Below are 14,015 nucleotides of genomic sequence, written 5' to 3'. Positions count from 1 at the left end.
CCTCCACACATTTCTTAAAATGCATTATTTTTGTGTTACATTGTGGCACATTTCTTACTCTAGAATCTGAGTGGTAGTAAATATTCTACAACTTCTTTTTTTCAGTCTTGCACATTATCTCTCAGCTTGTAAGCGTAAGAAATCTGGACAAAGCCAAAAGTAATCAGAGAAAAGGTCCAAAAAGTAGTTACAATTTTTCAATATTGCTCTTATGAACTTAGAAAGTTTTTGCATTAGCGTGCATTTTCTGAAGGTTATGAAGTCTGAAACTCAAATTATGTCATTATTTAGACTGGCTACTACACAGATGGGGACAAAAGGTTGAGGAGTCTCAGTTTACATCAACATTAAAAATATACCTCAAGGCTGGTCAAACAGGACAACGCCCTTGAGCTTCGTCATGTTCAAATCACCACAGGTGAACTCCCACATCACTGGCTTGCAAGCTTTAGATCCCGCTCTATGACCCAGGAAAACCATAATGTGTTTTTAAACCTACTGGAAACACTAACCATCCCACCCAATGCCATATTCATGGGCAATTTTAATTGCCCACTATTAACTGGGAATCATATACAACACTAAATGTACAGGCATAGAAATTCCTAGATTTTGTAAACACAAACTCCCTGGACTAGATTGTAATTTATACCAGCCATGGTAGCATATGTACTGGATCTGGTCCTCATTAATATGGGAGATTGCCGCACACCTCCTAGTGTAATGTCTTCTCTGGTAAGGTCAGACTATAAAATGGTCTCCTTTGAAGTAAAAATAAAACCTGGAACCCCAACAAACTCTGGATTATACTGGAACTGCTCTAAGGCTAAGATGCTAGTATTAAGTGATAACCTGGCAAAATTTTAAATCCCCATAAACTCTGAGAACACATTTTGAGCCTGATCCTTTTCTTCTCAGTCTCCACATCTCTGGAAACTGAACCTCCATCATGGTGGTTGAGGTAGCCCCACATTTTGGCCGCCTTTAAGAGATGTTTCAAGATGTATTCATTTGATTTAGCCATTATTAACAATCTTTTTATGTATATTTTAAGATAATTAATTTATTCATTGTATTTCCTTTGTCTACTTGTTATGTGTTGTTTGTTTTATATAAGATTTGTTGTAAAATACTTGGGAAACAAATGCTTAATCTTGAGTCTGAATTTAATATGATTTCTAGAACAAGCTCAGTGACAAGGGCTCATTACATGAATGTTTCACACAACAAAGGAAATTTCATGAATGTCTTTTGGAAAATTAATTATACTAGCCAAATATTATGTGTAGGTTATTACTGAGACTTTGTGAGTGTTTACTAGAAGAGGAAACCTGAATGACTGGGACAATGACATCTATGTGTATTTTGCTAGGGCATATATACTGAATGAGCACCTTTTAACAAAAAAATGACAGTGCAGTGCACAAACACTTCTAGTATCATGTCTGAGCATTTGAATGAGTTTTGCAAGGCATATAAATTTCCTTCCCATTACTAGTCACAGTATAATGCATACCAAAATGAATTGCAGAAAAAATATGATTATTTACGAGTATGCATTAACAAACAAATTCATATTATTAAAGTACTCATAGTAAATACATCAATATAGTATTCAAAGCAGCTAAATGTTTCCTTTTGTCATGATAGACACATTGGGGTAGGAAGATACCCTTGGATGGCCCCACCCTGCATTCTATAGCCACCTTAGTACCTTATAGTACCTTAATCATAGGTTTTTTCAGTGCACATTCCCTCGCCGAAATAAACACAAGCCTCACATTATTCATCAGGCCCATGTGTGCGATTCATAAACATGATTGTACTATATAACCCACTAGCCCAAAGTCAAGCCTTTTAAATGAATCACTCATGAACACTGTGGAGTAACATTAATGGAGTTCTTGCCATTAAGTGAAAATGAAGAATTCTGAGGAAATAGATATAACTATGCTACGTGGTTGACTAAACATAACCAAAGCACAGCCCATGTCAAGAGATAGACTGCACCAGAAAGAGGCATAGCTTCACCAGTTTAACACAGGTATGAATTCTATACCACATCTTACAAGAACTGAACTGTTCAAGGACGTCACTCACAGCCCACTATCTTAATGCAAGTTACATAACTCCCAGCATAATATGAATCAACAGCACTCTTGGCATTAGCTATAAATAACCGTATAGATTTTAAATGTATAAAACCATTTATTTGAAATATGACAAACAAACATAAAATATAAAACTTTGCAGGTAAAAATTGATTTTCTCTCCTGATGAAGGCAGGGTTTTTCTTATAGGTTCATAGGTTCATAGGTATGTACTAGGCTATTAGCCCTAGGGCCTGTATAAGCCTAACCAAAAAGTTACCCTGCCTTTCGACACCCAAGAAAATTATTTTCCTGTGGCCCTGTCAAGCAGAGCCACAGAAGTGATCCCTGGGATGAATTTCCTATTTCCCATCCAATCATCAAGGTTTTTCTTGGAGAGTGCTAATGAGGAGCTCTGTTTGACATAGATAGGTAGTTTGTTCCAGAATATGGGAAGTCTCTGGGACAGGAATCTATCCCTGCAGCATGTTCTGGTTATTGTGGTGACAAGGTTTAGGTCTCTAGAGCGTGTAGCTCGGAGGGATTGGGATATCTTTAAGTGGAGCATGTCCAACAACTCTGGGTTTGACATAGCTTTGTATGTTAGGCAGAGATTGCCTCTGAGTAGGAGATATGCAATGGAGTAAAGCTGGAGGTTTTTGAGACTGTCTACGTAGGGCATCTGTTTGAGGCCAGTAATCCTCTTTGTGAGGTATTTCTGTGGCGTTTCCAGTTGTTGAAGATGTCTTGTGAGATACATACCAAAAAGGGCCTTGTACTCTATAATGGGTCTAATGAGTGATGAGTAGAGGGGAACAATGACCTCTTTTTTTCTGGATGAGAAACCTTTTGTGATGAGGTGAGCCACGTAGAAGGATTTCCTGACCACTGTGGCGATGTCATTATCAAAGGAGAGACTACTGTCCACCTGTGTCCCAAGGTCTCTTATCACACTTTTGTGGTAGTTCATGGGTACAGAGATTTTACCAAAGGGGATGACAATACACTTTTTGGCATTGAGCTTCAGGCCATGGCTTTGACACCAGGCATCTGTCTCAGTGAGGCCCTTTTGTAGTATGTCCACATCGTTAGGAGTTTCAAGTATGGCTCCTAGTTTGCAGTCATCTGCAAACTTTGTTAGCCACAGACCTTCTGTGTTAGCCTGTACTTCAGAGAAGTAGATACCAACAGGACAGGACCCAGGACTGAACCTTGTGATACTCCACTTGTCACTGGTCTGAAGTCGGATTTGGAGTCTGCTACTTTCACAGTGTGGGTTCTGTCCGTGAGCCAGTTGGCAACCCATCTTGTGACATAGAGATTTATACCTAGTTTACTGAGCTTATCTATAATTCCAGAGTGGGGGGTGGTGTTGAAAGCCTTGGCGAGATCTAGATAAGCTGTGTGAACCACCTTACCCTCATCTATGGCTTTGCTGACTGCTTCAAAGAAGTCAATCAGGTTTAGGAGACATGATCTGCCTTTTACAAACCCGAAATGGGTAGGGTCCAGAGTTTGGAGATTACCAATGTCTTTGTTTATGAGTTCCATGATGATACGTTCCATGGCCTTGCAGACCAGGCTCGTCAAGCTAATGGGGCAGTAGTTCCCGGGGTCCATCATCGCTCCCCCTTTGTGGAGTGGGATAACCATTGAGGTGCACCATTCAGTGGGCACAAAGCCTGAGGTGAGGCTATGATTGAACATGGTACTTAGGTAGGGTGCCAGTTCATTCTGCAGTTCATGTAGAACGCAGCTTGGGATATTGTCGGGTCCCATGGATGCTGTGTTCTTGGCTTTGGAGAGTGTGTTTTTTACCTGTGCAGCCGTGATTACAGGAACTTTGCATTCTTCCGGTATAGAGATGGGCCCTCTAGGGGGTGAGAGGGGGGTAAAGTTAGCACTGAACCTATCTGCCTGGATGCTGGCAATATCTGTTGGTTCTGTATATTTAGTGCCATTGTGCTGTAACTCAGAGCAGATCTGAGTGTTGCCATTGAGATTCTTGACATAGCTATAGAATGCTTTGTGGCTGTCTTTAGAGACAGTGGCAATTTTGTTTTCGTAACTAACTTTGGAGGATTTTATAAGGGATCTCAGCTTCTTACTGAGGTTGACCAGGGAGTTCCTCCAGTCATGGGATTTTACTCTTTTGTGCAACAGTTTCTTTCTTCTGTTGTAGAGTTTGTTTATGGCAGGGGACCACCAGTTTGGCATCCTTTTTTGGAGGATAACATCTTGGTTCTATTAGGGATAGCATGATCCATGCACTCATTTAAGTGCTTATGAAGTGCATTTGTGTAGGATTCAGCAGTTGTACCTCTATTGTCCGTCTGCATGGGTGTCATGAAGTTTGCCACACTTCTGTCTTAACTAGTGTGAAGTTGGCTTTGGAGAAGTTTTTTTTACGGTGGTTTCCCTAATTCAGGGTGGGGGTGTATCATTGCCATCTAGGAGCTTGTACTTTCCCTTGCATTGTCCACTGTTGGGTGAAAAATAAGAGGGTTTATACATGCAAGACAAGGATGGCAGTCATCCAGTAATGTCATAAGATGGCACAAAGTTAGTGACACTTGTCAGAAGCAGTGAGGGTATAATTCAGGTTACTTATTGTACCACACCATGGGAAGGGGGAATGCTGTACATGGCCTGCTGGACATGCATAGATCCCATGTTTAAGAAGGACCATATCGATTTTTTTTTCTTTCCGAGTCAAAATATTCTAGAAAAGGATATGATGTTTCTCCCAGATGGCATCTAGATAAGTCATTAACTGACACCTGACCCTCCCTATAACTTCAAGCACACACACACAAAGTCTTTTTTTCTACCTCCCAATGCAAGAACCTCAGAGACCTCTCTGTACCTCCTACCACATTGCCACATCTACCTTCTCACATTCCTCTCAGGGCCAGTCTGTTCTTTTATATATTTATATGTTTAATGTCATCTCAGTTAGACGGCTCACAAATGATGAGCTGAAGGAAGAGAAAGCTGATGAAATGTGTTCATAATCAGGAAACTTGCAGATGTAATCAGAACAAAACCCATCATGATCAAAACTCCTGACACAGGTTAATCAATCACATATACTACCTGTCCACATCCATTCAAAACAATGATGTGAAACATAAGGTAGATTTTTATCACTGTTGCCAACTAACACCAACATTGCATATGTCTGTCAATATTACTTGTAATGTAATACTGCAAAATTAATATTCTCTACCAGCATGCAGATTCTTTGAAAAGACTGAATGTTATGGTAATACACATCATGAGTGCAAATGTGGGCATGTCTATTCTATATAGTTGATGTTATATGCGGCACCTATGATTCCCATAGATAAACCTATATTTCCTTATACACATGCATACAGGACATGTTAGGGTGGGACAGACAACATGGTCTCTATGATAATGTACAGGAAACCTTAGGCAAGACATAGGCATTGCTATATCTGCTATCCAAGCCTAGCACTGTTTAACAGACATGCCATCAATGCTCAGGAAACCTTTATAGGTTCATAGGTTAGTACTAGGCTAACTGCCCTTGTGAGCCATTTTAAGCCTAGCCAGTTATCCCCTGTGAGATTCAAACCCTGTACCTTGTGTTTGTAAGGCAAACACCTTAACCATTAGGCCACCCTCCCAACCATTTGGTAAGATATGCACTACACCAGGAGATGACTGCTGCTAGTGTTGTACAATGGGGATGCCATCAGAATATACAGTGAAGTCTAGTCAAGATATGTGTAAAGTGGAAGGAGGCATTTGTTCCTGGCATCACATAATGGGGCCGCAGTCAGAATGTATAGTGAACTACAGGCAGAACATGCACAGGAGGTAATTGCACGTGGCATTATGCAGTTTTACAAAGGTATGAATGATCTATGCAACTTTAATGAATCTAGAGTAACTATTGAGGAACATTTCAGGAAAATTCTCAACAGCTTGGAAAAAGCTGGTTAGACAAAGATGTATTTCACCAGTAGTTCTGGAAAATAATCATTGTGTTTTCATCTGAGAAACTGAATTACTCCCAGAAAACCCTGTAATTTTCTACTCTGTCTTCCTGAGCTACAGAGCCATACCCCACTCATCTGGCACTCGCTGCTCTTCCCCATTGTAGCACCCCTCAGCTGTAGGTTGAGTAGCAAAAAAAAAAAAAAAAATCATTCCATGTGATCTAGCTGGCACACCTAATCTCTGGAGCCAGCCAGGTCCTTTTTCTGTGTATATGGGTTCCATTCATTTGACAGAAAACTCAAAATGTTGAAAACTCAAAAATATTGAAAAGGGGAATTTGCCCTTCCCTCTGTTGTGCAATGCCAGAGTTGGTATATATGATAAACATACTAAATTAAATATATATATATATATATATATATATATATATATATATATATATATATATGCATAAAAAGTGTTTACTATTTTGGGTTTTAGGATTTTGAGTTATTTATATTTATATATCTAGCATGCATACAATTAATACATTCATATCTGCATAGAGGAGGCAGTACCTGTCAGAGTCAAATCTCTGATCACTGGCAAAAATAAACCACCCTAGTGGATCCTAACATAAAAGGGCTATTCAACAAGGAAGAAAAATCCTCTCTAAAGCCAAGAAGGAACAGACCCAATTTGGCTTTGTTAAAGGGAAGTCTTGCCTGCTCAAAACAGTGTAAAACCATACTTACCAGTCTAAACAAATTAGAGAGATGGTCAAATCTACCAAAGTAAACTATGAGGCAAAGATAGCCTCCCTGGTGAAAGATAGCCATAAACATTTTTTTAATTATGTTCACAACCTCAGGGGAAATGCTCAGCAATGTGCCAAGTTAATAATGAACAGCAACACTTACATCCAGCCTGAAATTACAGCAAACCTCCTAGCTGACAAGTTCAGTTCAAACTTCTTCCCCCATCACCTCCTGCCACACCCAAAGAAATACTCGCAACCATCTCCCTACCAGTCATTATGAGGAAAGAGGTCCTTTGTGCTCTGGTTAAAGCCAAAAACACAGCTTCCATCGGTCACAACAACATTCCAAAATGCTTCTTAAATAGCTTAAAACAGAATCTATCAAGGCCACTAGAAACCCTTTTTAACCACAGCAATTGGATGGGTTTTGCACTAGAGGAATGGAAGACTGCGACAGTTGTCTCTCTCCACAAGGGACACTCAACAACTGACCCAGGGAACTAAAGACCCATCTTGATCAGTCTTATCTGCAAGGCCAAGGAGAGAATTATCATGGACTTGATCAGTAATGACATAGGAACTCTCTGAGCACTGGAACAGACCCAATCTGGCTTTATCAAAAGGAGGTCTTGCCTGCTCATTCTGGTGGACTTCTTCGAGAAAGTCATCAGGGCCATGGATGAGGGTAGAACTGTGCACACCACTTATCTAGACCAAAGCTTTTGACACAATTCCTGACTTGAGGATCATAGCTACATTTACTATATTGTGAATAGACTCCTACATCGTCAGGTGGATAGCAAACTGGCTCACTGACAGGACATATGTTGTCTGGATAGGTGAATCCACTTCCAGTACTAAACTTATTACTAGTGGTGTCCTACAAGGCACAGTGTTAAGACCCCTCCTGTTTAGTATATACTTCTGTGAAGTGAAGGTCAGTGTTGGGGGCCTTCTGTTCACCAAGTTTGCCGATGACTGTAAGCTCAGAGCTATAATCAGATCTTCAAAATATGTTGGCACCCTACTAACAGGCCAAAAAATGGAAAATGACTGGTTCCAAAATCATGGTCAGAGACTAAATGCTAAAGACTGCATAATCATAACCTTCAGTAAATCAGATAACCTTACAAATCACAATATTAATAGCACACCCATAACAGTAGACCCAGTGGTGAAGGACCTAGGAACACAGAGAGATAATAACCTAAGCTTTGACCACCTTGTAGCTATGATAGTGAGGAAATTGTGCTATGTGGCTCAACTAATAAGTAAAAGCATGGCATCAAGGTCAAAGGAAGTTATAGTACCATTGTAGTCAGCCCTCATTAGGCCCATAAGTGAGTACAATGCTCCCTTCTGCATGTACCAGTTGGAGCAGCCCCAGAGATTTCTGACTAAAAAAATATAAAGTGCAAGACACATCTCTTATGTGGACGACTAAAGGTCATGTCACTTTACTCCATCTCACGTCATTCATTGAGAGTTGACTTGTGCCTGACCTACAAGGCATTTTCTGATCCAGCCCTGTTGAAAATGTTACATATTCACAAGAGAAATTATATGAGAGTTATGCATTCCATGGACTTGAACCTTATCTGTGACTGTAACAGAACTTGCTGGAGAGATAGATTCATATCTCAAAGGCTACCTTGTCTATGGAATAAACTTCCCATTTCGTAAAATGAAGCGCCTGTCTCTCTCTCTCTTCAAAAAGAATTTGCATAAATAGATGGGGAATCATGAATTCATTCTAAGGTATTGTCCATGTCCCTTATGGATAGAGGCAATCTGCAAAATGACTCAGGACTCCAACACCCAAAGGCCCACAATGCTGATATTACCCTATCTCATATCTGCGGAATTAAGATATAATATTGTCATATCCTGGGTATTATTGGCTAAGCTTGTAAAGACTCTTGCACCATTAGCTTAGTAAACATCCATGAACCTATAAGAAGAGCTTGACTTATAGAGTTAGTTGTCAGCAGGTTAGATACTGAATTGTTACAGTGGATCCAAATGGTATTATACAATCCCCAAATATCTTTAAAGAAGGACATGAAAATATGGCTTCAAAATTTTGCACAGAAGAATTATCATATTTCCTTACGTTTCATGTGTGTCATTTTTTAAAGTTCTAACGTGACCCAAATGTTTTGCAGGTCATTGTTTTATATTGTTATTAAGGCATTGTGAAATATCTAGGAATTTGTATGAGATACAACATCTCAAATGTGTTTTTAGCTAAAAAGTAAAATGATGTACATATGTCACGTCCTTCAAAATAAAAAAAAAAATACCTGTATGTAGTATCATTAACTGAATGATATTCATGAGCTGGATTAAAAGTAAAATGAAACAAAAATGGAAGTGAGAAATGTTAGGGGAATTTTAGATTGTGAAAAAAAAAAGAATTATAGAGATAGGTTAGATATAGGGATGGAAAATAGAGGAAGAATGGAAGGAAGTGATGTGGTATGCTCGGGGGAAGAAGGGTGGCATAGAAGCAAATGAAGGTGTCAAGGGAACAGACCTCAAAGCTGACAAGGCTGGAAATAAAAACAAGAGAAGGGGCAAAGCTGATACATACACATGGAAAATATGATGAGTTGATTCATTCTGCAATATTTTTCTTTTTACATTTTAAATGTAATTTACCAAACATGCATTACATTAAAGTACTTTCCTTCTATACCTGCCTTTTGCAATATTTATTCAACCTCATTAGCTAGCATATTAACTAAATATGATTACATGGCAAGCTAACTCTCCATATACATCTACTAGTTTTGCCTGTTCCACTGTTTCTCCTTTTTCACCCTGTTTTGATACTACAGTCTTAAAAAAATTTAAAAATTATAACCAGTTTTCAGATTGTGATTTAATGTTCATTTATACACTACCTGTTTTACTACTTGAATTTTGTTTAATGTTTCCATTTCTAGTTTGCAAGCAATTCTAAACCAGTTAGCCTGGTCACTATTCTATATAAAATTAGTGAGAGAACAACAGTGGAATTTATCCAAAATGACTCAGACTAATTAGTTATGTTCGTTATGGAACAAAATAGGTTTCGTAAGTGAAGCTCTTATGTTCTGAACTTGAAAAATTGTCCTTACCTTGAAATACCACCCAGTGATGCTTTATCATGAGTTGTACACACTACTAATTTTAGTACCCTTTTAAATTTGTAAAAAGTATTTGTGTGTAAACGAGGCACTATTACATTATATTGCACATAACATTGCCTTTCTTTATACCAGTGCAGTTAATTGTTTGACCTCATTGTCCCATCCCCACAGGTCCATCTATTTAAATCTATGTCTAGTTTGGTGTTCTTACTGGTTGAAACAGCCCATCATCAAGAATACTTTTAAAAATTATTCCTTTCTTAGTGTTCATGTACCAGTGGGATTACCTGATGCATGACTAAACTATCAAAAAACTGTGATATAAGCCTTACACCAAGCCTAAATTACTTGCTTGCAGTTATGAGGAAATACTGTGTACTCCCTGTTTCTTCATGTTATTCTTGTTTGAAAGACTTTCACTTTTATTTCCACCATATTATTTAACTTCTTATCTCTCTCTACATTTTCAACCTCCACACTGCTTATTAGACCCTAACCCCCAACTTTTGGTTTCATTTATCTAGTTTGCTGTTCTTACTCATTACTTCTCGGACACCATCCCCCTCTCCGTCCTCCCTTGTTGCTATCTAACTGCTCCCTTCCACCTTCTACCGTCTCATACAAATCATGTAATATTCCCCCTCCCTGCCTACTACTCTCTGCTCATTTGCATGTATTCTGCATATTGTATTATATTTCACATCAGTTTCATATTCTTGCATTTATCTCTGTATGTATTTATTTATTTATTTGTATTGGTTAACTAGGGGCCCAGGGAGATAAACTCCACAGTTAGAGCAAAAAGTAGAAAACAAAATTATAAAAATTAATAGACGTTTTCAGTGAATGAATGGAAAAGTAATCTGCAATTACCAAACTACATGTAAAATACGTCACATACTTACATGAATAATAACAGTCTGGCTTACAGTAAATAAATGGTATCATCACAAGGTTGAAGCCTATAATCATGAAATGCATAATTCTGGCAACATAATACAGAGAACAAAAATGCTTAAGACCACTATGTTAAATTTCTGGACTTGCCCCCCCCCCCCCCATACAGGACCCATGTTAGTACTTGTTCCTCGGTTTACACTGGAAGGGATATTTAGTATTCAAAATTATAAGTCACCGTAGTATTCACTGTTACCTTGTTACTGAGACTATGCATTTCAGGATTTTCAGGATAGTGGTTTCAGCCTCATGATAGTAAACCACACACACACACAAACACACACACACACACACACACACACATATATATATATATATATATAGATATGTGGGATCCGTGCAGATGTTCGAAGTTTCACTTCTTCGAACCCACTTCACCAAGTCCACTTGTTTGAAGTAATGAAGCTTCGAACATCGACTTCGGCAGTCACACTACCTCGCAGAAGGGGAATATTCCCTTTTCCCCACTGTAGTGCCATCTTGGAGTTGGTATATTTAAGTGGGTGGTGTGGGGGGCACAGCCCCCCACATAGGGGGTGCAGGGGGCTTGACCCCCTGCAAAAACATGCTTTAGTGTTTTCTTTTTGGGGGGGGAGTCGCCTGAGGAACTAGACTTCAGCGAAAGTGCACTTATGTTGAAGTGAACTTTCGCTGAAGTGTGGGTCTCCTGCTCTATTTTGAAGAAGTGTTCTTTTTTTGTAGAGCAGTAGACCCATATATATATATATATATATATATATATATATATATATATATATATATACATACATACATACATACATACATATACATACACATATATATGCACAGACATGGGTGCATGTGTGTGTGATTACTTGTGTGTGTATCTATAGCTATTTCTCTCTCTCTCTCTCTCTCTCTATATATATATATATATATATATATATATATATATATTATAATATAAAAATAGGTTACATTGAATAGTCAGGTCTGCCAGAAATATCATTGGTGCTAGTTTGCCCTCCTTACAGGACCTGTACTATTCCAGAGTCATGAAAACGGCAGGGAAGATCATCACCGACCCTTCACATCCAGGCCACCATCTTTTTGAACTATTACTATCAGTCAGGCATTATAGATTAATTGGCACCAAAACAAGCAGATATAAGAACAGTTTTTTCCACAGGGCATCAAGTTCATAAACAGTTAACTCAAGCTTATTAGGTTGGGCTATTCTTTTCCCCAAGCCTCCGAGGATTTTGCAGTATTGTTTACATATTGTTAATACTTGTTTCTTTCAGAGTTTATTTCAATATTTCTTGCACTGAGTTGAACTTTGCACCGTATATATATCTATATATATATATATATATATATATATATATATATATATATATATTTACTTTTTTGTCTTGTTCTTAGTAGTTGTATGTATGTCATTTATATAATTCATACTTGGAGAGTCACTGAAACTGGAGTCAGATTCCTTGTATGCGTACATACTTTACCAATAAATGTGATTCTGATATATCGATATATATATATATATATACATATATATATATATATATATATATATATATATATATATATATATATATATAGATCTCGTACTATTACACGAAATCCTACCTAACCAAAACCAAAACAACCGAACACACTTTAGCAAAAGTGCTTTTCACTGAAAAAGCACTTCCGCTAAACTGTGCAAAAAAAAAATATATATATATATATATATATATATATATATATATATATATATATATATATATAAAACAAAATTAAAAAAAAAAAACATACTACCCCACACCACCCCCCTATTTTTATATTCTTGCTCCAAGATTGCACTACAGTGGAGAAAAGGGAATATTCCCTTATCCCCACTGTACCACGATCTCAGCAGTGGCTATTACCCCATGTTTTTTTTTTTCTTTTAGCACATTTTTTGGTGAAAAGCACATTCGTGAAAGTGTGCTCGGCTGTTTCACATTTGGTGAAATGGCCGTTCGATGAGCAGTACGGATCCTAAATATATAGTGCAACTAACTCTGGGCAAAACTGCAATCCAAATTGCAGCTTGCTACAGATCCCCCACCATGCCCCAGGATTCCCATTCCTCTATTCTTGATGTACTGGAAAATATTAGGGTTCAACCAAACACCCTAATAATGGGCGACTTCAACTACCCCACCATTAACTGGGAAAACTACTCGTGTACCAACCCCTTAGCTCAACGCTTTCTGGAATTCATAAACTCCAATGCCCTGGATCAACTTACCCACACCCCCACCAGGAAAACAATATCCTAGACCTAGTCATTACCAACATGCATGACCAGTGTCCCACACCTGAAGTCAACTCCTCGTTTGTCTGATCCGATCATAAGCTATTCACCCTTGACATCCACATCCCGCTCCCACCCCCCCATTAAGGATACCACTGTAAAAAATTTCTCCAAAGCCAACTTCATGCTTCTTATGATAGAAGTGGTGAACTTCATGACACCCATGTAGATGGACAATACAGTTACAACTGCTGAATCCTACACAAATGCCCTCTATAAGCACTTACACGAGTGCATGGATCATGCTATCCCAAACAGAACCAAGATGCTATCCTCAAAAAAAGGATACCAATCTGGTGGACCCCTGCCATAAACAAACTGTACAACAGAAGGAAGAAACTGTTGCAAAAGAGAGAAAATCCCATGAGTGGAGGAGCTCCCTGGTCAGCCTCAGTAAGAAGCTAAGATCCCTTATAAGATCCTACAAAGCTACCTACGAAAACAAAATCACCACTAATTCTAAGGATAACCACAAAGCATTCTATAGCTATGTCAAGAGTCTCGATGGCAACACCCAGCTCTGCTCTGAGTTACAGCACAACGGCACAAAAATTACAGAACCAACTGATATTGCCAACATCCTGGCAGATAAGTTCAGTGCTAACTTTACCCCCCCCCCCACCTCCTAAAGGGCCCATATCTACACAGGAAGAATGCAGAGTCCCTGTAATCACAACTACGCAGGTAAAAGCTGCACTCTCTAAAGCTAAAAACACAGCATCCATGGGACCGGACAACATCCCAGGCTGCGTTTTACATGAACTTCAGAACAAACTGGCTCCCCACTTAAGCACCATGTTCAATAATAGCCTCGCATC

Source organism: Protopterus annectens, chromosome 11.part0 (genome assembly GCF_019279795.1).
Source record: "Protopterus annectens isolate FY-2018-M chromosome 11.part0, PAN1.0, whole genome shotgun sequence".
In the NCBI taxonomy this organism is placed as follows: domain Eukaryota; kingdom Metazoa; phylum Chordata; order Ceratodontiformes; family Protopteridae; genus Protopterus; species Protopterus annectens.
This window is presented reverse-complemented; position numbering follows the sequence as displayed.